Source organism: Heterocephalus glaber, unplaced genomic scaffold (genome assembly GCF_053883595.1).
Source record: "Heterocephalus glaber isolate CG9 unplaced genomic scaffold, H.glaber_assembly_v1.0 deba00001600, whole genome shotgun sequence".
Taxonomy (NCBI): Eukaryota; Metazoa; Chordata; class Mammalia; order Rodentia; family Bathyergidae; genus Heterocephalus; species Heterocephalus glaber.
This window is the reverse complement of record NW_028258372.1, coordinates 12,626,923-12,653,182: the sequence shown is the minus strand read 5'-3', so window position 1 is coordinate 12,653,182 and position 26,260 is coordinate 12,626,923. Positions and strand designations below refer to the sequence as shown.

General features: G+C 35.8%; 2 protein-coding genes across 10 annotated transcripts in view; both read right to left on the bottom strand.

Annotated features, from left to right (window-relative positions):
- The window catches only part of Rabgap1l (RAB GTPase activating protein 1 like), a 725,139-nt gene that overhangs the window by 394,896 nt on the left and 303,983 nt on the right, over window positions 1–26,260 (bottom strand). The window lies entirely within an intron of this gene.
- Gpr52 (G protein-coupled receptor 52) overlaps window positions 7,279–26,260 on the bottom strand; it is a 62,950-nt gene continuing 43,968 nt past the window's right edge. For all 3 annotated transcript variants that reach the window (XM_021265395.2, XM_021265396.2, XM_087194132.1), the window contains exon 2: window positions 7,279–26,260. This exon is cut by the window's right edge. The gene's annotated coding sequence lies outside the window, so the exon portion shown is untranslated.

The following is a 26,260-nucleotide window of genomic DNA, read 5'->3' as shown; positions in this document are numbered from 1 at the left end:
AAATTTATGGTGGCTTTTTAAAATTCCCAAACTTTTAAATCTATTTTAATGCCCTGAATGCTCTTATTTACAAGAATATATGTTATGTATGGTTAAAAATATTGGTTTTGGTTCACTTTCTATTATCGCTCACGATCTTTAATTTAGCGTAGCTTTTGGTATGCTTTTTCCTCTTCTCTTGTATAATCTCTGTCCTGCAAGTTGCTTTTATCTGTTTGTTTTCATCTTTTTCTTATGTCAAATGTTTTCATCCAATGCCTAATGATATTTGGCTATCTACTCATATTTAATAGTAGGGCACAAAACAACAAAACAAAACCGAAGTGGAAGGTCAGTAGAATAGAGGGGGCTTACTCACAATGATGCTCACTAAAGGATGATCTGACTGAGATGTTTCTTTGGGGAATCTATAAGTCTTTCTTGAATTTCTTAGATTTTCTACAGAAAACTCTCCCAATTTCTTACATCAATGATATATGCCTGTTTATCAATCTGTTGAGGACTATCAGAAGACTAGAAGACTCAATATTCAATTATTCAAAAATTTCATTTACCATCTTAATTTCAATCTAGCAGTCACATCCCTTTCTTCTACCTTTTCGTGCTTTATACAGTCCTGGCACCCTTACTTTAACCTCCATGAAAAACATACACACTTTTAGTCTCCTGCCACATAAGAGGTAATACAACCCAGCTATGTAGTGGGGAGGATGGGATTTGGGGAACCAACTGCTTCTTAAATAAATATTAAAATCAATTTCCTTGTTTGTAATCCCATTTTAATTCCTACTCACAGAAGTCAACATCAATGTTTCTAATTTCTGAGCATTATAGGATGATGGTGTATAAATATGATTTCTATCAGTTTCCCTCACTGTAAACTTATAATTGAGTCTTGGTAGGTTTAAATTAGCACTAACTATCTTCCTCCTAACTTCAGCAGGGTGTGGTGGCACACATCTGTAATCCCACCACTGGGGAGCCTGAGGCAGAAGGATCCCTGGGAGTTCAAGGCCAGCCTGGGATACATAGTGATTTCAAAGCCAGCTGAACTACAAAGGGAGACCCTGCCTCAAAAAACAAACAAACAAACAAACAAAAAACTAACTTCAAATTTTATAACTTTCCTCCTCCATTTTCTTGGCCCTTATGAATTTTATTATAAAAATCTTTCTATTTTATTTATTTATTTATTTTATTTATTTATTTTTTGGTACTGGGGATCGAACTTGGGTCCTTGCGCTTGTGCAGCAGGTGGCAAAACCACTGAGCTAAATCCCTGGCCCAAAAATCTTTCTTTTTAGAGGAGCTTTGGGAATGATCTGAGCTGTCTACATGTGTTTAATCTGTGTCTAAACTTAAGTTCTTATTGGTTTATTGTTGTTATTGCTATATTTCAAAAAATGAACATAAAGTTCACAAACCAAGAAGCCTAGTTTCTAAATTTAGATTGTAGCTGTCCTTTCCAAACCTAGCTCTCCATAAACTTCGATCAAAGTGTAAGGCATAGAGAAGTAAAAAATCAACTGATTACTTCCTAAATAAAACAAATAAACTCAAATGGCAGATATTTTACCATGATTTCAGAGAACAGATGTTACAGCATAATTTTAGAGTATGATTAGCCTGCTAAATTCTAGTGCATCCAATCAAAAAATTTTTGTATTACCATGATTGAATCAAATTTATTTTCTCAGCCTGAAGTTATTTTCTGTGCAATATGAGTTTTATTAGCTGCTATCACACCTCATTGATAAATCTGAGATTATCCAGACCACATGAATTCTTTACAGTAATAGAACATTTTAGTTATCAACTTTTTGTTCTTGAGACTGACACATTTTTTAAATCAGATGCTTAAAGGACAGGAAAATCTAGATAATTCATAAGCAAATTTTCAACACAAAGTTTATCTCAATATATTGATATTATGAAATATTTATCAGTTCTGAATAATGAATGTTTTAAAAATACAAAAAATTAAGCGTGAAGTAGAGTTATTTTATGTTCTTTCCATGGTAATCAAGAAATGATGAGCAATAAAGTAGAAACTATTCATAGTTTAAATAATATATTTTATGCTGTTAAATAAATAGTTCTTATCATAAAGCCATTTTATTCCTAATAATTAAAATTCACTCTACATCAGTTGCTATGACAGTGCAACTTCATTGAACAATAAATTCTTCAAGTTCTGTCATGAACAGTGCTGCCAGCCTGAAGTCTTTTATTTTGAGAATAGGGAGAAATTATATATATAATATGTAAAATTTATATAATTATAATAATTATATTACTGTAATATATAACATATATTATATATATAATTTTTCCAGTTCATAAATGTCTAATCCATGGTTGGAATTGTTTTGCAATCTATAGTAAGGGTTTGCTCTCAGAGTCCTGAGGACTGGTGTTTTATGTCTGGCTTTTATTTCTTTACCCCTTTAATAAATGAAAACATTCTTGATAAGAACTATTTCATCAAGCCTCACCTAAGGCAGATTGGCTGCAACTATAAATAGTAAAATCTGCCATCTGCCTTTCTATTCTTGTGCTGAATGCAGTCCTGGCATTGTGTTCACACTTCACTGGTGCCAGGCTTGATGCTGTATAGCCAGCAGAAACAGAAAATAATAGTGCAAGACAGAGATAATGAGGTGAAGAACAGAAATGGCACTACTATAATTAACTGCTGTTTTGATGCTCACCACAATAAAGCATACACAATGGTGTTGAGAGCCTAAAGCTACATTTCATCTTAGCCTCATAAAAGGGTTTGAAATCCAAGTGTTGTTAAAGCCAAGTGATTTTGCATCACTGATGATAAATTAAAATGTAAAAAACCTAAGCATTATATTTTGGTTATGTTAGAAGGAGACTCAATAGGTGTACCATGTATTCTTTATTACAATGCTATTTAATGAGGCATTTCATTCTAGAATCATGAGTAAGTACTTTCTTGTTCTGTTTCAAAGAAATAAGCCTGCTGTAATACTTCCATAAACAGCAATGAGGAAAATGCCCTTTTCCTATACCTGACCCTTTCTTATTCTTAGATCTGAAACCCCAAGCAAATTTTAATTTTATACATAGTTCCCACTGTTCCTCATGGGATCTTTTGAATATCCTCATTATTGTCAGATACAGATTTTTTTCTCCAGTCTTGCTATTATATGCATCTAACCCATTTTAAAGAGAGAGTGATTATCAAGGCAGTTATTTGTACATTGAAGTTGAAGAGGAATGCATAGAAATCCACTGCATACTGTATATTCCTATGTCAGTAATTACAGCCTGATTTTTGATACAAACAACAGCTACTCCAAGACACTCCATTTGCACACAGAAGAGTACTTTTCATGAATACAGGACACAATGTGCATGGTGCCTCCTTGACTTGTACAGCATGGTGCTACAAACTGTGTATTTAATTCCCACAATGACATAGGTCTATGCTGTGATTGTCAGTCCTGACCATACATCAAGAATACCTAGGGCCGGGGATTTAGCTCAGCGGTTTCGCCACCTGCTGCACAAGCTCAAGGACTGGAGTTTGATCCCCCATACCAAAAAAAAAAATACCTAAAAAGTTATTTAAAAATGCTCTTATATATGCTTCAGCCTAAACCAATTAAATAAAAATCTCAGGTGATCCTTTGTTTTGGTTTAATGTTTTTTGGTTTTTGTCATTTCTTAGTTTTTAACTTTTCTACATAATATTAATGCAAATCAGGGTTGAAAAGCCACTGGGTTTATATAATAAATTTTGATAACTACTGATATTAATATTTGACCCAAAATCATTCAAGACAAAAACATATGATTTAACCTTGTGTATCCATTATGATCTTCAAATGCTTTACCTAAAACTTTTACCTACCTTTAACATTAAAAATATCAGTAATATTTTAACTGATAAATACTAACATCAAATATAAAGAATTACTTCAATATAAAAACCATCCAAAATAATATCACTTTTGTAAAATTATAAAATAAAAGGATTAAAGAATTTTGATGTAATACATCAAAGACTGTAAGAAATGTTCTTTGCAAGTAGACTGCTGCTTTGTGACAGAAACAGATTTATTGAGTTGAATGGGGTAGCATCTGGAAGAGTCTACTATAACAAAATAACATGTACATTCAATAGCTACAGCTGACTTTCTACAATATACTAACAGGAAAGCAGGAATTTTAGTACACACAGCTCTAACCTCTATAGTGTATTTCCATGGCACCTACTCCTATTGATATAGACTTTTAAAAAACTCCTTTCCCTAGAGAATGTATCAAAGCCCCCTAGCATTGCAGTGATATTACCTGTCCACTCCAGATTTATGTTTTATTATCTATATAGTCATTTACTAGGAAACAATTTCTGGCTTCTTAAAAATAAAGATGGAGGCCTTATATGGGTTCTCAAGAATATAAACATATTATTTAAAAAGTCAGTCTTTATGTTTTTCTCAAATTGTGTCCTCAAAACTATTTAACCAAAATCTGCTTTTAAATTACCTCCTACAAAACATATTTAAAATGAAATAAATACTTCTCATGAACGCTTAGCTCAATGTTATAAAATGATTTAAATAACACATGCTAAAGATTAAGTTAGATTGCATCCCCATAATATCCCACTAATGACAATAATTCCATACCTTAGTGAAACATTATTCATTTCTGTATCTGAGTCCCTTCCATTAGTAAAATTGCAGGGACTTTCCACTGGGTTTCTTTTTGGAATAATTCATTAGATTTATATCTTAAAAGAATTGTGTATGAACATTTGATTATAGAACTATATTGTTATGCATTTTATGGCATCTATAATAACATCACTCATCAAATCACTGAGTTCAAACTTCAGCTCTCTCACTTACTAGGGCTACTTAACCTTATTAAGCCTCAGTTTTCTTGTCTATAAAACAAGCGCAATTATAATACTCTTATTTTCAGGATTAAATGAGAAAATTCATATTGCATTAACACAATTCTGGTACCCAACATACATTCAGTCTGTTACAACTGTCTGTTATAATTTAACCATGATAAATTGGTGTGAATTTGGCCTTTGAATTAGGGAATATCCATTGGCTTCACTTGTCCTTTTCCAATTAGGTGCTCCACTGTGGGAATATATATATTTATAGCCTTTCTTTCCTCTTATTGAACTGATCCAGGTATTATTATATCATGACTAATTTTGTCTCTTTTTACAGTTTTTTATTTAAAATCTTTTTTTTTTTTGTACCGGGGATCAAACTCAGGCCCTTGCGCTTGCGCAGCAGGCGGCGAAACCACTGAGCTAAATCCCCAGCCATTAAAATCTATTTTTCTGATATAAGTATAGCTATTCCTGCTTGTTCTTGATTTCCATTTATATAACCTTTTTTTTTTCTTGGTACCAGGGATTGAACACAGGACTTTGCACTTGCGAGGCAGGCGCAGCACCACTGAGCTAAATCCCCAGCCCTTATATAACAGTTTTTTCCATGTCTTCATTTTCAGTATATATGTGCCTTTACTGATGAAGTTAGTTTCTTGCAGGCAGCATATTGTTGGATCTAGTTTTTTCAATCCATTCAACTAGTCTATGTTTTTAACTGGGAATTTAATCCAACAACAGTCAACATTACTATCGATAAAGACATAGTCTGTTAATTTTGTCTGTTTTGCATATTTTTGTTCCTTTTTCCTCTAATATTTGTAATATTATGATTTTCTGCATGGGTAAGATTTCATTCTATCTTGTAAATCTGCTCTACTGCTTATACTTGTATGTGTGTGTTTCCATGATGGTACCTAACATCCATTCAGTTCTATTGTAGGACTCTCTTAAGCATTTCTTGTAGGGCTAATCTGCTGGTGATGAATTCCCTCAAGGCTTTTTCTAGCAAACTTACAAAGCATCTAGAATGGTCTGACTGGTGAGTTTCACAAGTGTCTCTAATAATAAAGCTTTACTTAGTCAAAGTCACACAGATTACAAGCAGTTTACTCTCGCTTCCTTCCTCTCTTATTGTATTTATCATCCATCCTTGACATGCTCTCTTTATCATTTATTCATGCATACTCTACCCATTGCTAGTCCATTACAACATTTTAAATGTTCCTCCCATTGGGCCCTCAATTATAGTGAGTTAACTATCCTTTATCTTTCAAGTGTCTATTGATTGTTTCTTTATCTCTTCTGCTTAACTGATAGTTAGCTTTCAGGGTCACTTCAATGCAAATTACTTCTGTGCCACAAGCCATTCCACAGTTTATCTTTGCCAGTTCTAGACCACTGTTCCATCAACTTTCCATTGTCAATCCCTATGCACACAAGTCTACTAATCTATTTCCACTCTTAAACTCTCCTCTCTGGACAATCTCACCTTTAATTAATGGTTTAAAAATTAGTCCTGCCCTATTCCTAGTACTCAAAGGTGACCTAATAGCTACATGGACCACTTGCACTTTCTGAATTTCAGAGTTCTGCATTCCATCCACTTCTTAAATCTATCATCTCTACCACCCTAACAACTATGAACCGATTCATATTCCAAACTCTAAATATTTAACTCTCAGCTCAGTTTCCTCTGATTCCTTGTTCTAGTAAATGTTCATCATAATCTCCCATGAACTCACCAAAATCTTTGGGTTTCACATGGTTTTGGCCCTATCTTTTTGGGGGGGATACCAGGGATCAAACTCCGATCCTTGCACTTGCAAGGCAGGCAGTGGAACCACTGAGCTAAATCCCTGGCCCTTTGGCCCCATCTTTAACCACTGTAAATACTGTATGTTATTAAGACCTTACTGTATTTCTTCACCTCTTTAAATTCTGCTATACAACATTAATTTCTAACCATGGACATTTTCTACTTTTTCTTATTGTCTTAGATTCTTTACTTTCATTAAGAGGATGCTTAATTTAGCGAAAGAAGCTGTGAAACCATGCTTTATGGCCATTAAACAAATATATATCTAACTTCAATAAGGCCTTTGCTTCTGCTAAGCAATCAATGTAGTCTTTTCCTTTGTCTTACCAATCCAGTTCACATATCTCAAACGGTAATTTTAAATCTTTTTTATTCTTTTTTTTTGTTTGGCAATAATCTTTTTCATATATACACATTATATACTTTATTAATGCTTATTAATTTTACAGAATATTGGGTTTCATTGTGGCATATGACATACTTGAATCATATCCATTCCCTTACTAACCTCTCTTACACCTCCCTGTATCCTCCCGCTAATCTTCTTCCTCTTGTCTAATACTCATTCTTCTATACTGGTAACTCAGTACTCATCATTTTTTGGTTCTGGGAGGTGCAATGAATATGAAAAATGACAAGTACCAAACAAATTCTTCTGACTGAAAAGGGTAACAAGTTATGAGGCAATTAACACTGAAAAGTTCTAGCTTACATGTTGAGTACCAAATACAAGGACAAAATTTTGACATCAAAATGTGTCTAGTATGAAATTGAACTAGTTTCAAAGAAGATGAATAACAAGGTATGACTCTATTTTCATGTTATCTTTTTTTTCCTAGAGTCAACCTTAGGAAAAATATGTAATACTTGTCTTTATGCATCTGGGTTATTTCACTTATCATGATGATCTCCAGTTCCATCCATTTTCCTGCAAATGACATTTCTTTCTTCTTTGTGGCTGAATAATAGTCCACCATGTAGCAACACCACATTTTTTTTTATCCATTCCTCCAGTGACAAGCACTTAGGCTGATTCTATGTCTTGGCTATTGTGAATTGTGCCCTAATAAATATGGGTATGCAGATATATCTATAGTATGGTGACTTTAATTCCTTCAAGTATCTATCAAGGAATAGTACAGCTGGATCATATGGTAGTTCTACTTGTAGTTTTATTTCCATACAGGCTGTAATAATTTACATCCCCACTAACAGTGTATAAATGTTCCTTTTCTGCTGCATCCTCACCAGCACTGTTTTTGTTTTTTAAATGTATTTTTGTTAGTACATATTAATTTTGCAAAATACTGTGTTCCTATGTGGTATTTGCATACTTGTATAAAAATTATTTTGTTTCTGTCCATCTCTTTTTTGTACTCTTGATGATAGCCATTTTGGCTGGGGTGGGATGAAATCTCATTGTAGTTTTGAGTTGCATTTCCCTAATGGTTAAAGATGCTGAACATTTTTTCATATACTTATTGGCCATTTGAGAAATGTCTGTTCATTTCATTTGCCCATTTCTTAATGTTATTTTGGGGTTAATTTTTTTGGGGGGGGTTAGGTTTTTGATTTGTTTATATGTACTAGATGTTAATCTTCTAGTCAGAACAGTAGCTGGCTAAGATTTTTCTCCCTTCTGTTTCTTTACTCTCAGTTGTTTCTACTACTGTGCAGAAGCTGCTTAATTTGACACAATCCCATTTGTTGATTTTTGATATTATTTCCTAAGCTATTTTGGAGCCCTATTCAGGAAGATAATGCTACGCCTATATTTTGAAATGTTTCCACTATGTTTTGTTCTAGAAGCTTCAAAGGTTCTGGCCTCACATTTAGGTCTTTGATCCATTTTGAGTTGATTTTTGTATAGGGAAAGAGAGATGGATCTAGTTTCAGTCTTCTGCATCGAATAACCAGTTTTCCTAACACTTATTGTTTAAGAGGCTATCTTCCCTCTAATATATGTTTTTTCACTCCTTTGTGAAGTATCAGATGACTGTAGCTATGTGGGTTATGTTTGCATCTTCGATGCCACTGCACTCGTCTAAAAGTTTGTTTTTATGCTAGTATCATACTGTTTCTGTTATTACGGCTCTGTAGTATATATTTTCAATTGAATATTGTGATACCTCCAGTACTGCTCGTTTGCTCAGGATTTCTTTAGCTATTTGGGGTCTTTTGTGTTTCCATATGAATTTTAGGACTTTTTTCTAGTTCTGTAAAGAATATCTTTGGTATTTTAATAGGGTATTGCACTGAATCTGTAACACCTCTCAGTAATATGGCCATTTTAATGCTATTCATTCTGCCAACCCATGAACATGGGAGGTCTTTCCCATCTTCTAGTGTCTTGTTCATTTTCTTTCTTCAGTGTTCTGTAAATTTTTTCTACTCTCTTCAACTGCAAATTCTATCACACCCAATCTTTATCTTAGTAGACGACACCTCACTTTTACTGAAAAACTGAAATTCTCTAAACATTCTTCTTCACTTCACACTTGCTTTATATCATTATACATACTCTCTCATTTACCCTTTATTTAGAAACTGGTTTCCTGCTTTTCAATGTAATCACTGGAATACGTGCCTTTCCCCTCATCCTTCTCTATATTCATGTGGAAAATCTCTTGTATCTTTGATTCCCTATATAGATTCTTCCCTTGGCAAGGGAAATAACCTCCCTTAACCTTCAAAGTCCTTCTCAAACACCATGTCTTTCCCACTTTCTTTTGCATTGTAAGCCACAATTGACTGGGTCTCCACAAAGTAAGGAAAAAGTAACTAGGAGTATGTGCCATGATCCACCTAAACGTAATAAAATATTCAAACATTCTAGTATCTATTTTATTTATACTTTATACACATACAACATGAGTGTAATAGCATATGTATGTAACATATATATTCTATTAGTGTGTATGTACATTTGGTTTATATATAAAACACTCATAAATAAATTTACAAGACTTGGAGGTGTGTGCTCAAATATATTTTCTTGACAAGGTATGCATTCAGAAAAGACTAGAGAATAGGGAATTGTACTTCAGAGCTGAGGAGAATGCTTGAGGCCTCTGTTACCCAGTGCAGAATTTAATACCCCCAATTTCTTGACTGTAGATAAACTTGAGAGCAGAGAGGAAATGCCGCTAAATTTGAACTTCCTTTTTCCAAGGGAAAGAAGAGAGGAGGACAAGGATCAAAAAATTCCACTGGCATATATAATCATAAAAAACTGAGCAAGGCAATCAGGGCTCCCTAATACTGAAAGACTGCTATGATCTGAATGTTTTGTCCTCTCAAAATGTATATGCTGAAACCTAATCAGCGATGCAATAGTATTAGGAAGGGAGGTGTTTGGTGGATGATTAGATCATGATGACAGAACTTTCATGAATGGGATTAGTGCTCTTACAAAAGAAGTCTTTGAAAGATGCCTTGCTTTTCCACTATATAAGCACACAGAAAGAAGTTACCATCGATGAACCAAGAAATAAGCCATCACCAGACACTAAATCTGGCAGTACCTTGATCTCAAACTTGCCTGCTTCCAGAACTGTGAGTAATATATTTCTGTTATTTATAATCGTGTGTGGTATTATATTATATCAGCTCCAGCTAAGACAAGCACAGTTCTTACTAGATGGAGAATAAAGAGGGCAAGAGAAAAAGAGCCTGAAAACATAATATGAGGGCCTCCAGACTTTTTCAGAGGGCTTGTAAGGTCAAAACTATCTTGTATTACTATTATTTGCCTTTATCACTCTCTATCATGAGTATATAGTGGAATTTTTCTAAGACTACATAATGTGATAATGCAACAAATGAATGCAGAAGCAGTTTGAAATTCTGTCTTACATAAAGTCTGATGCTAAAGAGATTTGCAATCCAGCAATGCCACTACTGGGTATATCTCTGAAGGAAATAAAATCAGTATGTGTGACTGATAATCATGATATCAACTCCACTGGATTGAGAAATGCCCACCAGATTAGTAAAACACTTCTGGGTGTGTCTATGGGGTGTTTTCAGAAATGACTGAATTCGGGCCACCAAACTGAGAGGCGGAGACCCACCACGATTGTGGGTGGCACCATCCAATGGGCTTGGGGCCCAGGTGAAATGAAAGGAGATGAAAGAGGAAGTCTGCTGCATTTTGGGAAGCTCCAGTCTGCTTTGCTGCAATTGTTTATAGACATCAGACTTCAATTTCTTCAATTCCAAGACAGGCTTACACCCTACCAGCAACTCTCCAGGGAGCTTCTAGGCCTTTGGTTTTAAGACTGGCACTGTATCCTCGATCACTCTTATTCTACAGCTTCCAGCTTCTTGGACTGTGCAGCTATTCAATCTTCTAGTCTTCCGGTGCACAGATGGCCACTGTGGACTCGCCCACCTTTGACCCTATAAGCCTATCTAATAAATCTCCTTACATACTTATATATTTTTTCTCTATTGATTTTTTTCCTCTAAAGAATCCTAACCAATAGACCATGTGCATATATGAAAGAGACACCTCCACTTCCATTTTCATCGTAGCAATCTTCACAATAACCACAATATGGAATCTCCTTAAATATCAATAGATGAACAGAGTAAAAAAATACACACAACTTAATGAAATACTACTCAGTCTTTAAAGAAGGGAATTAGATCATCCAAAAGAACATAGATGAGTCTGGAATATATGGTAAATGAAATAAGCCGAATACAAAAAAACAAATATCACACCACCTAATTTGTAGAAGGCCTATAAAAAAGTTAAAAGAAGTAGATAGTAGAAAGATAGCCATATGGATGGGCAGTGTGTGTGTGTGTTGGTGTTTTTGTGTGGGGGTGTTAGGGAGGTACTGCTCAAAAGATACAATATTTCAGTAACAAGAAAGGATAAGTTCTGAGTTAATAAAATTAATAGTAAAATCTATTATACAACATGGTGGCCATAATTATGGCACTATATTCTTTGAAAACTGCTAAGAGAATAAAAAATAGATATCTGTAAAAAAAAAAGTGCAATACTACCACTCTTCTCACTAAATTATTTTCACATTGGAAAATGCTTTTTTAAATGTCATGTTAATATATATGGCTTAATGAAGTTTTAAAAGAATTTTATCATATTAGTTTATTAGTACATGTTTATGTTCTGTGTAGGGATTTGGTACATGTACATAACACACCTTAATTCTTTCTCCACCCCCTCCCCCATCCATCTCCTGATCCTCTTCCATTTTGTTTTTCTGTACATGTTTGCAGTATACAGTGTTCACGTTCCTTGTGTGGAACTGGTGCATACACATAAATGAAGTTTTAAACAAATTGAAAATATTTTTTAAATTTCTCAGTTTTGATTTATAATATGGAACATATAAACAAAATATAAGCAAAAACTATTTGGGTCAATAATTTTTAAGAGTATAAAGCAGTTCTGAGATTAAAATGAAAACTGCTCCAACAGACTGCACATTTGGTCCCACAGAACATGGCGAATCAGCCCACTGCACACAGGAAGATCTGTGCACGCCCTACCGAGGTCCTGAGTCGCGCAGAAGACACCAAATCACCCCGCTGCAGACAGGCAGCCACCTGGTTCCACACTACAAAGATGCAGAGGACACCAGACCACCAGACCAAGGTACTGAGTCCCGCTGTTCCCGGCCCAGAGGTAGGGGCTTCTGAGCCGTCGTCCCACTGCTCCTGGTCCAGAGGAAGGGGCTTCCCGGTCACCACCCCTCCTACTGCTCCCAGCCCAGAGGAAAGGGCTTTTGGGCCACCTTCTGTCCCGCTGCTCCTGGCCCAGAGGAAGGGGCTTCCAGGCCACCATCCCTCCCACCGTGCCCAGCCCAGAGGGAGGGGCTTCTGAGCCACCATCCCACTGCTCCTGGTCCAGAGGAAGGGGTTTTCAGGCCACCATCCCTCCCACCGCACCCAGCCCAGAGGGAGGAGCTTCTGAGCCACCATCCCACTGCTCCTGGTCCAGAGGAAGGGGCTTCCTGGCCACCATCCCTCCCGCTGCTCCCAGCCCAGAGGAAAGGGCTTCTGGGTCACCATCCCTACCACTGCTTGGAGCCCCTGGCCCACCTCACCCAGCTCAGAGGAGGTAATCCATCCAGGCGCAAACAGCCCCCTGGCCCAGTCGAAATGAGAAAACACATAAATAAGTCTCAAAACCAGACTTCTAGATCACGTACAGCAACCCCAAAGGGAAATGAGATGGAACACTCTGATACTCAACCACCTGGACACACTGAACTGGCAACAAAAGGGGATCTGGAAAAAATGAAATCAGAAATAATTTCTCAGATAACAGGAGAAATTGTGCTCCTAGTGCAAGACATGATTAATAAATCTAGAGAGGAGCTCAGGAACATGATGGAATCCCAAAATAAGAAACAAATGGAATCCATAAAACAGATGCCAACAGATTTCCAGGACATGAAAAACTCCATTGAAAGTCTACACAGCAGAATGAGCCAATGTGAGGACAGAATTTCAGATAAAGAAGATAAGATTGCAATTAGTGACCAGGAAAAGAAAAATTGCTTCAAAATTATAAGGAAACATGAGAAATCAATCCAGCAGCTGCTAGATTATGCAAAGAAGAATAACATAAGACTGATTGGGCTCAATGAAGAAACAGGAGAGAGTGGAGATGACATAAAAAAATCTCTTCACAGAAATAATGACAGAAAACTTCCCAAACATGGGAGAAGAGATTGACATATAGATAAGTGAGGCATATAGGACTCCAAATAGCCTTGATCAAAAAAAAATCTACACATACGCATATAATTGTTAAGATTCCAGAAACTCAACAGAAGAACTAAGTTCTCCAAGCAGTCAGAGAAAAGAAACAAATCACATACAAAGGAAAGCCCATCAGAATCACAGCAGACTTCTCAACACAAACCATCAAGGCAAGAACAGCTTGGAGTGACATATTCCAAGCCCTAAAAGAAAACAGCCTCCAACCCAGATTGATGTACCCTGCAAAATTATCTTTCAAAATGGATGGAGAAATAAGATACTTTCATGACAAAGAGCACCTTAGGAACTTCGTGAATACCAAACCAGCACTCCAAAGAATTTTATACAATATCCAAGGAACAGACATTGAGGATCACAACCCTAGGAAGCAAAGCACAATGAACCCATCTGGCATGACAAGAAATTAAATGCAAAGGGGGAGAACCCAACAAAAAGAAAAAGTCATGGCAATGACAACTCAATACGTTTCAGTTATAACCATCAACATTAATGGTCTCAATTCACCAATCAAATGAAATAGACTGGCAGAATGGGTCAAGAAGCAAAATCTAACAATATTCTGCATACAAGAAACACACTTAATTCAAAAGGAAACTCATAGACTGAAAGTTAAAGGGTGGAAAACAATACTCCATGTGACAGGAACCCCCCAAAAAGCAGAAGTAGCTATCCTCTTTGCAGATCAAGTAGATTTCAAACCAACACTGATTAAGAGAGACGTAGAAGGACACTACATCCTTGTAAAGGGAAGAATCCAACAGGAAGAAATGACAATCATAAATATCTATGCACCAAACACTAGTGCACCCAACTATATAAAACAAATACTAACGGACAGTAAAAGTTATATATGCACTAATACAATTGTAGTGGGGGACCTCAACACACCACTGTCACAAATAGATAGATCAACTAGACTAAAAATAAGTAATGAAATACTAGAACTCGATCAAACTCTTGAACAAATGAACTTAACAGATGTTTACAGAGTCTTCCACCCCACAAAATCAGAATACACATTCTTCTCAGCTGCACATGGGTCATTCTCCAAAATAGACCACATACTAACACATAGAACATGTTTAAGTAAGTGCAAAGGAATTGAAGTTATCCCCTGTATAGTATCAGACCATAGTGCGATGAAATTGGAGATCCACAGCAAAAGAAACTCAAAAAATTTCATAAACACGTGGAAATTGAACAACACACTTCTGAATAACCAATGGGTCACAGAGGAAATTAAAGAAATCAGACAGTTCCTTCAGTTAAATGACAATGACAATACAACATATCAGAATCTATGGGACACAAGGAAAGCTGTCTTACAAGGCAAATTCATAGCAGTGAATATGCATATTAGGAAAACAGAACAAGCCCAATTAAACAACCTGATGCTGAGCCTCAAGCTTCTAGAAAAAGAAGAGCAGGACAACCCCAAAGCTCATACAAGGGAGGAAATTATAAAGATCAGAGGAGAAATCAATGCAATGGAGGCTAAGAGAATGATACAAAAAAATCAACGAAGCCAAGAGTTGGTTCTTCGAAAGAATCAACAAAACTGACAAACCTTTAGCCAACCTTGTCAAAAAAAGGAAAGAAAAGGCCCAAATCCATGCAATTAGGAATGTAAAGGGTGCAATGACAACAGACTCAGCAGAAATCCAGAGGATCATCGATACCTACTTCCAGAACCTATATGCCAATAAGATGGACAACACAGAAGATATGGACAGATTCCTAGATACATATGAATTACCAAAGTTGAATGAAGAAGACCTAAAAATTCTGAACAACCCAATATCAACCAATGAAATTGAAAATGTAATTAAAAACTTATCAACTAAGAAAAGCCCAGGCCCTGATGGCTTCACTGCTGAATTGTACAAGACATTTAGAGAGGAACTGCTGCCACTACTGTTTAAACTCTTCAATGAAATTGAAAGGGAAGCAATACTCCCAAATTCATTCCTGCAAGCAAGCATCACCCTGATCCCCAAAGCAGAGAAAGACCCAACTGAAAAAGAGAAGTATAGGCCAATCTCACTAATGAACATAGATGCAAAAATCCTTCATAAGATAATGGCAAACAGAATGCAGAAGATCATCAAGAAGATCATACACCCTGATCAAGTGGGATTCATCCCAGAGAAGCAGGGATGGTTCTATACACAAAAATCAATTAATGTAATACACTATATCAATAGAGCCAAGGACAAAAACCATATGATTATCTCCATAGATGCAGAAAAAGCATTTGACAAAATCCAACATGCATTTATGATAAAAACCCTACAAAAAATTGGAATAGATGGTCTCTACCTCAAACTGATAAAAGCCATCTATGAAAAACCAACAGTCAATATCATACTAAATGGTCAAAAACTGAAATCCTTCACCCTAAAATCAGCAACAAGACAAAGATGTCCACTATCACCACTCTTGTTCAATATATTTCTGGAAACATTAGCCATGGCAATTAGAGAAGAGAAAGAAATAAAAGGAAAAAGGATAGGTAATGAAGAAGTCAAATTGTCATTATTTGCAGATGACATGATACTCTATATAGAAGACCCCAAGAACTCCACCAAAAGTCTTCTAGACTTAATAACCAAATTCAGTCAAGTAGCTGGTTACAAGGTCAACACACAAAAATTAATAGTTTTCCTCTACACCAATGACACACTCACTGAGAGAGAAATAGGGCAAATAATTCCTTTCACAATAGAATCCAAAAAACTGAAATAGCTAGGAATCATCCTAATGAAAGAAATCAAAGACCTCTTCTCTGAAAGCTATGGCACTCTGAAAAGAGAGACTGAAGATGATATCAGAAAATGGACAGATATCCCCTGCTCCTGGGTAGGAAGGATTAATATAGTGAAAATGGCCATACTTCCAAAACTGCTATAAAGATTTAATCCAATTCCAATTGAGATCCCAGCAGCATACTTCATAGACCTCGAGAAAACAATCCAAAAATTCATGTGGAGCAAGAAGAGACCCAGAATAGCAAAAGCAATTCTAGGTAACAGAGACATGGCAGGGGATATCACAATCCCCAACCTGCAACTCTACTACAAAGCTACTGTGATAAAAACAGCAGGGTACTGGCAAAGAAACAGACTTCAGGACCAGTGGAACAGATTAGAAGATGCAGAAACAACGCCAGACACACTCAGCCATCTCACCTTTGACAAAGGAGCTAAACACCCTCACTGGAGGAAAGATAGCTTCTTTAACAAATGGTGCTGGAAAACTTGGGCTTCAACTAGCCAAAGATTAAAACTAGACCTATATCTCTCTCCATGCACTAAGCTAAAATCAAAATGGATTAAAGATCTAAATATTAAAATAGAAACTCTGAACCAGTTGGAACAGAGGTTAGGTAGAACCCTTGAAGACATCGGTGTAGGAAAAGATTTTATGAACAAAACCTCAGTTGCCTGTGAACTAGCACAAACAATCAACCAGTGGGATCTCTTCTTATGAAAAAGCTTCTGCACAGCAAGAGAAACCACCAGCAGTGTGAAGAGACAACCCACAATGTGGGAAAAACTCTTCACCTACTCTTCCTCAGACAAAGGTCTACTACCTTGAATCTATAAAGAACTTAAAAAGATCAGACCTCCCAAATGTACAGACCCAATCCAAAAATGGGCAGCTGAAATGAACAGACATTTCTCAGATAAAGAAGTAGAAATAGCAAATAAATATATGAAAAAATGTTCAACATCACTGGTCATTCGAGAGATGCAAATGAAAACAACACTGAGATTCCACTTCATTCCAGAAAGAATGGCTGCTATCATGAAATCAACCAGTAACAAATGCTGGCCAGGCTGTGGGGAAAGAGGAACCCTGCTCCACTGCTGGGGGGAGTGTAGACTGGTGCAAGCACTGTGGAAATCAGTATGGAGATACCTCAAAGAACTAGGACTGGAAGTCCCATTTGACCTCGCTATTCCACTGCTGGGGATCTTCCCCAAAGAATTAAAAGAATCATACCACAGTGATATATGTGTGCCCATGTTCATAGCAGGACAGTTTGTAATAGCTAAAACTTGGAAACACCCCAAATGCCCATCAACTGGAGACTGGATAAAGAAAATGTGGTTTTTTAATAAAATGGAGTACTACTCAGCCATAAAAAATGAGAAATTAGAGACATTTATTGCTAAGTGGATGCACATTGAGGCGATACTCTTAAGTGAAATAAATAGGACACACAAGTATAAGTACCAAATAGTTTCTCTGGTGTGAGAAACTGAAAGTGTAAATAAGGACTTAAAATGTATAATAGGCAATGTGAAATAGGAAGAAAAGGGGCAAAGGGGAAGGAAGTGGGAGGGCTACGGTAAAGGACAGAAGGGAATGGGATTAATATGAGAAAATGGAAAAATAGGAACAAAATCTTTGTAAATAGGGAGGACTGGAGGGGTTGAAGGGAGGGCTGGGCAAGGGTGAAAAATAAGTACCAAGAGAGACTATGCAAAGGTGCAAATTTCCAATGATGAATGTCATTATATTGTATACCTAAAATGTACCAATTATTAGAATGAATAATCGATAATGCAAAATAGGAAGAAAAGGTCCAAAGAGGTAGGGGTAGTGGGAGGTGCAGGGGAAAGGAAAGAAGGGAAAGGAAAAATGCTGAGAAATGGAAAAAATGGAAATAAAGTCTTTGTAAATAGGGAAGGGTGGAGGGGGTGAAGGGAGGGCTAGGAATGGGGAAAAAATAAGAACCAAGATGCACTATGTAAAGGTACAATTCCCAACGAGAAATGTAATTGTGTTGTATACCTACAATGTACCATTAAAAGAATTTAATACAAAAAAAAAAAAAAACCAGACTGCACATTTGGATCCAATCCAAAACCTGTCAGAAATAACTGTGATTAAAGACTGCGGTTCAATTGGAAATGCCTTATGAAAACAAAGAAAAATCATTTTGATCCAGAAACCATGGTTTGCAAAAAAAAAAAAACAAAAACAAAAACAAAAACAAAAAAACCCACTGGGAAAAAGAAAACTCCACAGTGAAACTCTAAACATCCTGGCATTGCCATTTTTTCTTCCTCTTCCTCCTTCTCCTTCTTCCTCTTCCTTCTTCTCCCCTTCTTTCCTCACCACCCCCCATCCTACCCCTCCTCCTCTTCCTTTTTCTTCTATCATTCTTATACCATATTTTATTTAACAAACTCCCAGTTCTGGACATTTCATTTTTACTGTTTTTGCCACACCGTGGCTTCATCAGGGGTTTGGTCTATGTAGATGCAGAGGGAAAGCCTAAGTGTCATTTACAGATGGTTCTGCCAATGAGTTGGATGAGGACTGGTGAGGTGCAGCAGAGCCACTTACCCTCTAGATTAGAGAAAAAGGAATGCTCCTATCCTTTTGAGCAGCACATGCTATAGTTCATGTTGCCTGGAAGGAGTGAGGACCTGAAGCCTGACTGCAAGGAAGTTTGGAAATTAGTGGATGATCTTTCTTAGAGTGGGCCTGCCTTTTTGGTCACTTGTGATTTACTTTAAAAATGGTGACTGGTAGGGGCCGGGGATTTAGCTCAGTGGTGCCATCACCTGCCTCACAAGCACAAGGTCCTGAGTTCGATCCCCAGTACCAAAAAAAAAAATGGTGACTGGTAATGTAACAAATAAGTGAGTATATCTGATTCATAATTTTTAAAATTAGCAAACTATAAGAGTTATATAGCAAATCATGCCTCCTTTTCAGGGTCTTTATCTGCCAATATAACCCTTCAAGATCAAGTTTCTTGAGGAAGTACTCTGTGATTACTTTTCCATTTCCTCCTCACCTCCTGTCCCCTTAAAGTCTGGCTTCCATCCCAATCTCTTCCCTCAAGTTTTAAAGGTGAAAAATAAATTCCATTGACACAAAGATCCCTACTTCTACTTTTTTGGACTTAAAATATAACATAATTTTTAGTTTAAAAAACCTACAGCTCAAAAGCACTGATGATTCCACTTTTTACTCATGATTTCTCTTCTCCAAAGAAATAATAACAAATAGTACTATACCTACATATACCCATATGCTTATACTGTTATTGCTTGATTTATTCTTTTTTAACTTTGCTATAAGTTACTGTTCTGACAACTGAAGCTTCATCTTTAAGTGAATAGCAGCATTCACTGCTAGCACTTTTTAGTTTTCAGCATCCTCTCCTTTCACTTTCATGTCACTAGGTGTCAATCTAGAACAAACCACCATCTCATACAAATATATACAAATCATCTGTTAATTTGACCTTACAATTTTATACATGAAGTGTATGCACTTCAAATATAATGTCTGTTACAGGTCTAACAGATCTGTTAATTGTACTATACATTTTAGATGACAATTTTATCTGATTAATAATTTTAGATAATTTCAGTACTCCAGCAGGGTAAATTCTGTGCCAAAATAAACTGTAAATAAATGTTAAGTTTCAAAAACATTTGCTACATTAGTGAAAATGTGATGTCAGTAATATGGTTATAGTGATTTCCTAGAAAAGCAGCAATTGTCAATAGCTTCTAGCCTCAAAGTTTATTTCTTTAGCTAGTAAATATTTGTTGAATGGAAAACATATTTCAAACCAAATAAAGTTATATACTTAAAAATTATACTGAAAATACCATTGAGAGGTTCTATAAAACCAATTTTGAATGCACTTAATAGGCAGTAGTTAAAAATAAAAGAACTTAATGAGTACTAAAGATGAGTCTTACAGAAATGATTAAATTAGAATAAAAGCATAGTTTGGTTGTAATAGTAACAATTGTCTTGAAGTCTTTCCTTAATAAACATGTATAACTACATGGCATGACAGTGGAATGATAGGAATATTCTCAAGAACTGAAGCTATCAGAGAGTCTTGATTCCATTGCTTTGCAGCACTGTGATACCACAGATGAAGCATGTACACAAGAGATGGGAAACAACTACCCTGATTAACAGATGACTGATACATATGTACACACATACACACAGTGCTACCTCAGTTTATGAACTTGATTTGTTGTATGATTTTGGAAGAGATGGACACCTTTGTGTCTGTATGAGAAAGATGGCCACAGTCGTGTTTGTCACCCGATGTAGTTTCCAAACAAAAACAAAATTTTGCCAAACCTTTCCATTTGTGAAGCAAATTGTTAACAAAAAGAAGTGTTTGTGAACTGAAGTACCACTGTATATGTTTAAATACTTGTTCTTTTCTGAGTAGAACAATATATTCCAAAGCAATGCCTTTAGCACTTCCTTCAGCAACACATATACTAAAGTAATGCCTTTAGCATTTTAAGCTCTAGAATAAAGGGTACTTTTAGTACCGCTATCACCCTGCCACTCACCCCCCAGATTTATGATGTAAGTCATGTAGATCCAGGTAACTGAAATTCTGATTTACCAGGATAAATCATTCTGAATTCTTGACTTGCTAGTCATGTGCAAATTTAAAACTTAGAAAGACCAAAGGCTTATATTGTAGTCATCATGCTTTGAAAATACAGAGCTTTTTATACATGGCAAGATGATGAATTTCAGTAGTTTCATGAACTTTCAATCAAGTGATGTGTTAAAGCTAACATGTGGTTTCTAGTACAATACTATGTGCTGACTTTTTACATATGTATTTATTCTCTACATGTCTCTATTTTAGAGTAAAATAGGCTAAAACACCTGTCACAATACATTTCATATATTATGTAAAGTGTTACTTGGAAAATATACAATAAGAAGTTGGCTGGAAGCCAGTGACTAGAATAGAAGCCAGAATCATGGTATTTCTACCACTATCACTATCCCTAAATATAATGCTAGCTGTTAGTAACCACTGTGAACAAAACACTAGGCCAGAAATTTTGTATCCCAAATAACAAGTCTTATTTTCTTTTCTTTTTTGGTACCGGGGATTGAAGTCGGGACCTTGCGCTTACAAGGCAGGTGGCAGAACCACTGAGCTAAATCCCCGGGCCAACAAATCTTATTTTCCAATAAGCACACTTATGTTATGAATAAATATAATGAAGAAATTCTTTGTTTTTCCTAGTCTTAAGATTGGTTTATTGTTCATTAAAAATCATTTAAAACACTTTACAACATAATTACTTGTGTAATGAAGTCATACACTATTGGAAAGCCCACCAGGAGAGAAATTAACCAGAGGACTTCATGGAGAATTGCAAAATTTAATCAAATGGAAAAAAGCATGTGTACCTACAATTACTTCAGTAGCTCTGGGGGAAAAAAAGCATGAAATTTTAATTTCTTCTAGGTGGAAGTAAGAACTTAAAATTTATTTCAGTTCCAGTGTTTCAAATCTCTGCTTTTTACAGCAGCCTTACTTAATTGTAAACATGGAGTGATTACACAGTGTAATGGTAGAAATGCAGAATTTTCAAGCCATGGTTTAAAGAAAAAAGAAAATGAAAAGGGCTGAACACAGCTCACTGAAAGATGCCTGCATTTACAGTTTAAATGAAAGAATAATAAATGACTTGTCAGAGAGTTAAGAAAAGCATAAAAATTCCAGCAATCTCAATTTACGTTACGATAATGCATTCATATATACTAGCTGAGAAAAAGGAAAGAAAAGAAAGAGAAGGTGGGAATTAGAGTATTATATATAAATAATCATAAAGTTGAAAAAAAGACAAAACAGCAGCAAGATTAATATTTTTAATTTGAAAGTTGTTACGAGACCACAAGCATTTCCCTTTTTCAGCAAGGGTACAGAATAAGGCATTACAATTTGTCTCGCTCAGTAGTATCTACTAGACTAGTTGTGATTACATAGAGATTTCTAGGCTAAGGTTCACTATTTTGAAGCAAGGGATTGAACCTAAAATAAACACATGGCATCTGAGCAAAAAGTTTTCATTCTTCAGGCTTTAATTACCTTACTCTAACACTATCATAGACTAGCTATTTTTACTCAGGGATCTATCCAAAGATGCTCTAATTACCTTGCTCATTCCTATTAAATAGTGCTCTGTACACTTAAAATTTGCCAGTAGTTTTTTAAAGATAGTATAATGCTGTATCACTCCAATTTAATTAAAAGGAAAATGAAAATGTGTTGATTTTTCATTCCTCACAAAATGAATGCAAGTAAACAAAACCTGCATATTATATAGAAATAATTAAACAGGCATTGTTTGTATATCAGAACCACAGTTCACTGGAGCTATATAATGTGTTTATTTCTAGTATAAAATGAAAATAAGATTTTCATATTAAAATGTCGCATTTATTCAGAAAGGACAATCATTTCTATGATACATCCTTGGTCTCACTATGTCTCACAGATACACTACTATGAATAATTTTGCTGAGGAACAATGCTGTAACAATTTCTCTAGCACTCAAGGAAAAACATCTCTCTCAGAGAACTGGGTAGAATACACAACTGCAAATGACATGCCAATTCTTCAAATGTCACAGATCTTAACTACTTTTTCTCTGCCTGTGGTACCATTTAGCTGAAAAACCAATCAATATTCTTCCAAAAAGAACATGGCAGAAATGATGAAAAATTATACTATTAAAAAAACTGAGATTCAATAGCAAACTAAACTGTATTACTGTATTGGTTCAGAAAAAAGCAAAAGACTATGGAACAAAAATAACTAGTAGGGCTAGGGATGTGGCTAAGTATAAGTAGCACCATGCCTGCCTGGCAATCACAAGGTCCTAAGTTCAATCCCCAGTACCAGGAAAAAAAAGTAAATAGCCAATCTACTAAACATATTTCAGGGTGATAATGAGCCACTGTAAAAGCCACATTAAAAAGATATTCTCTGCCATGGTGATGAGAGTTAGAAAAAAATAACAATAAATATATAAGGAGTATTAGGCTTTGTTTTACACCAAACAAAAGAAAATCTTGTTTCAAGTATGTACATTCTACAAATACTCATAAACTCAATGACTCTTACTGATCAAATATGTTGAACTCTACCTAGTAATAATGGGAAATCATTAAAAGGAAGATTATAAAACATATCTGATTCCAAAAAATAATTAACATGTGAAGATCACATGCACAAAAAACACACATTTATAAAAATACTGTACATGCATGTTTCTATAGTATGTGTACTTATGTTTCCATGTACATTCATATATTAGTTTACTCTTCAGTTGAATGATTATATTCTTTCTTACTATATTTCAAAACTAAACAAAAAATACAAATCAATGAATTAAAAGCTAAAAAGCTTTAAAGAGTTAAATTATATCATCTTTCCCAAGCACAATTTAGAACTTTAATAATATGAAATAAAAATATAAAATTGGTTTTCTACATGTGATGAAAGTAGTATCTACAAAACTAACACAGTCTTGAAATAAATAAAGCCTGTAAGGTAACAGACTTTCAGGGATTTTATCTTTCCTTCTGGATAATAGTCCAGTAATCTCTGTACAGTTAAGACCTCTGAGAAAGAAATTAGTAAATAAAATTAATTGGAAGGCAGTCACTGTCAGAGATACCAATACTGTAACACATAATTCTCTGACACACAGATACTCAGCAACACATGCACTGGCTAATCAGTTTTCTTAGTTAAGCAAATCAATGGCCAACCTACAAAGAGTATTGGAATCTTCTGTTCAAATGACAAGGCTGCTGCTCTTTTTAAACAGTCTTTGTTGGACTGAGAGAGAGAAAAAAAAGCAGAGATTTGGCAAAAAGCTGCCAATGACAAAAGGGCACAGGGGGAAAAGAGAAGCATAAGGAACGTGATCAGAAAACCAGGTATCAGTATACCAGAAAGAGCTGAGGGATAAAAGGAGGGAAGCATAAAACACAAAAAGGACCAGAAAACCAAATGGGATAAGGGAAGGGAGTACTAGAAGACAATATAAACACAGTGGGGTTATGAAGAAAGGGTAAAAAGGAAAAATCCAAAGCAGTGGAATGCAATATAGTTTCTTTGTTAAGAAAATTAATTTCAACTTCAAATTCCACATGGAAGTTCACTAAACTTCCTTGGTCCAGTTCCCTCATATACTACAATGAAGTGAGCTTCACAAAACACTATTTATAGACTTTGTGCTTGATATAATATAAATACTCAATGCTAGCTATTATTATACCTGATAAAAACAGAAGCAATAATGGAAACAAATGTAGAAATTTGTTTGTTATGATCCATGGTTTGCCCGGGGGTATGTCTTACAAGTGGTAAAAGTAACCCCAGAGATGCTCTTCTTAGTGTGTGGGTGAAGGTATCTGTATATGTGTTAGACAGGGGTGATAAAATTTGTACACAATGACTGAGATATACAAATAATATATAATTTCATTTTTTCTATTATCTCTATTAATTTTATCTTCAGCCTCCATTTCTTTTAATAGTGGCAGATGTGAGGAGGGTTGGGAGTTCTTGAAACTTAAAGATAACTTAGTATCACCTACTTTAAACCAGTCTCCTTTGGGTGCATAGTCTTTCAATGAAAAGTCCAACCTCTTTAAGGACTCTCTCCACTCCTTTCCTCGTGTGGCAACTAGGCACAGGGAAGAGATTTCTTTGTTTCCTGTTTATTGTGGAACAAAGATGAGTACTGGTTCATCTGCTAAAAACCAGGTAATCAGGCTGGTTTCCCTAGAGATATCTGCCATTTAAACTGGTCAGTAAGTAGTCTGGGCTTGTGTCCACTGGGATCTGGCTGGAATTTTTGGTAACCACTATTGATGAACTTGAATCTTGCTATAGCCTCTGGTTTTGAGGTCCAGGTACTGTGCTGCCTCCAGCTGTTTGTAGATTTTGGCAAGTCTGCCAGTGCTCTTAGAATTTCTGTATCTGTAAAAGGTCAGCATTAACAGTTTTAATGTCCCACCCAAAATTCATGTTGAAATTTAACTGTGCTGTGATGGGATGTGGGACCTTTAAAAATGATTAGGTTAGGTCCCTCATAAAAAGGTTAATGCCATTATTATAAGAGTAGGCTAGTTATCACTGGAGTGGACTCCTGATAAAAGGATTAAGTTCAGCCATCTCTCTCTGGCTCTTGCTCTATTGTTACGTGATGCCTCTGCCATGTTATGACATAGCAAGAATCTTCTCACTAGATGCAACCCTTAGATCTTGGACTTCCCAGCCTCCAGAGCCATAAACCAAATAAACTTCTATTTTTTTATAACTTTCCCAGTCTACGGTATTCTGTTATAGCAGCAAAAAATAGAGTAAGCCAGTCAGTTTCCTCAGACAATCCTACAGTTCTCAGATTTTTCTCTTGAACCAAACTGTTTTACACCATCACTATCTTGTCAACACTTCATTTTATCCTTGAAAAAATAAGTATGGGTGGACCAAGGATTTAGCTCAGCACCACGCCAGCCTGGCAAGCGTAAGGTCCTGAGCTCAATTCCTAGTACCACAAAAAAAAAAATGTATGGGCATGAAGACACTGACCAATGACTTCTTTTCAATATTAGAAAGGATTCCTTCCAGTGTCGCCGAAATTGCTTGTGTATCATCCTGAGTCCCCTCTATACCATGGTTTATAGAGAAATGATGTACAGTGGTATCTTGGTGAATGACATTAATTGGTTCTGGGAGGACCAGTGAATACCAAATTGTTGTGACTACAAAGGACAGTGAGACAGAGGCAACTGACATCAAAACATTTTAATTTGCATATCAGGTGCCAAACAAAAGACAAGTATCAGGACATAATTCTCACATCAAAATGTATCAGGTACCAAATTCAATGAGTTTCAAACCAGTTGAGTTTCAAGGTATGATGAGAATACAAATTTTCAATTTTTGTACTTA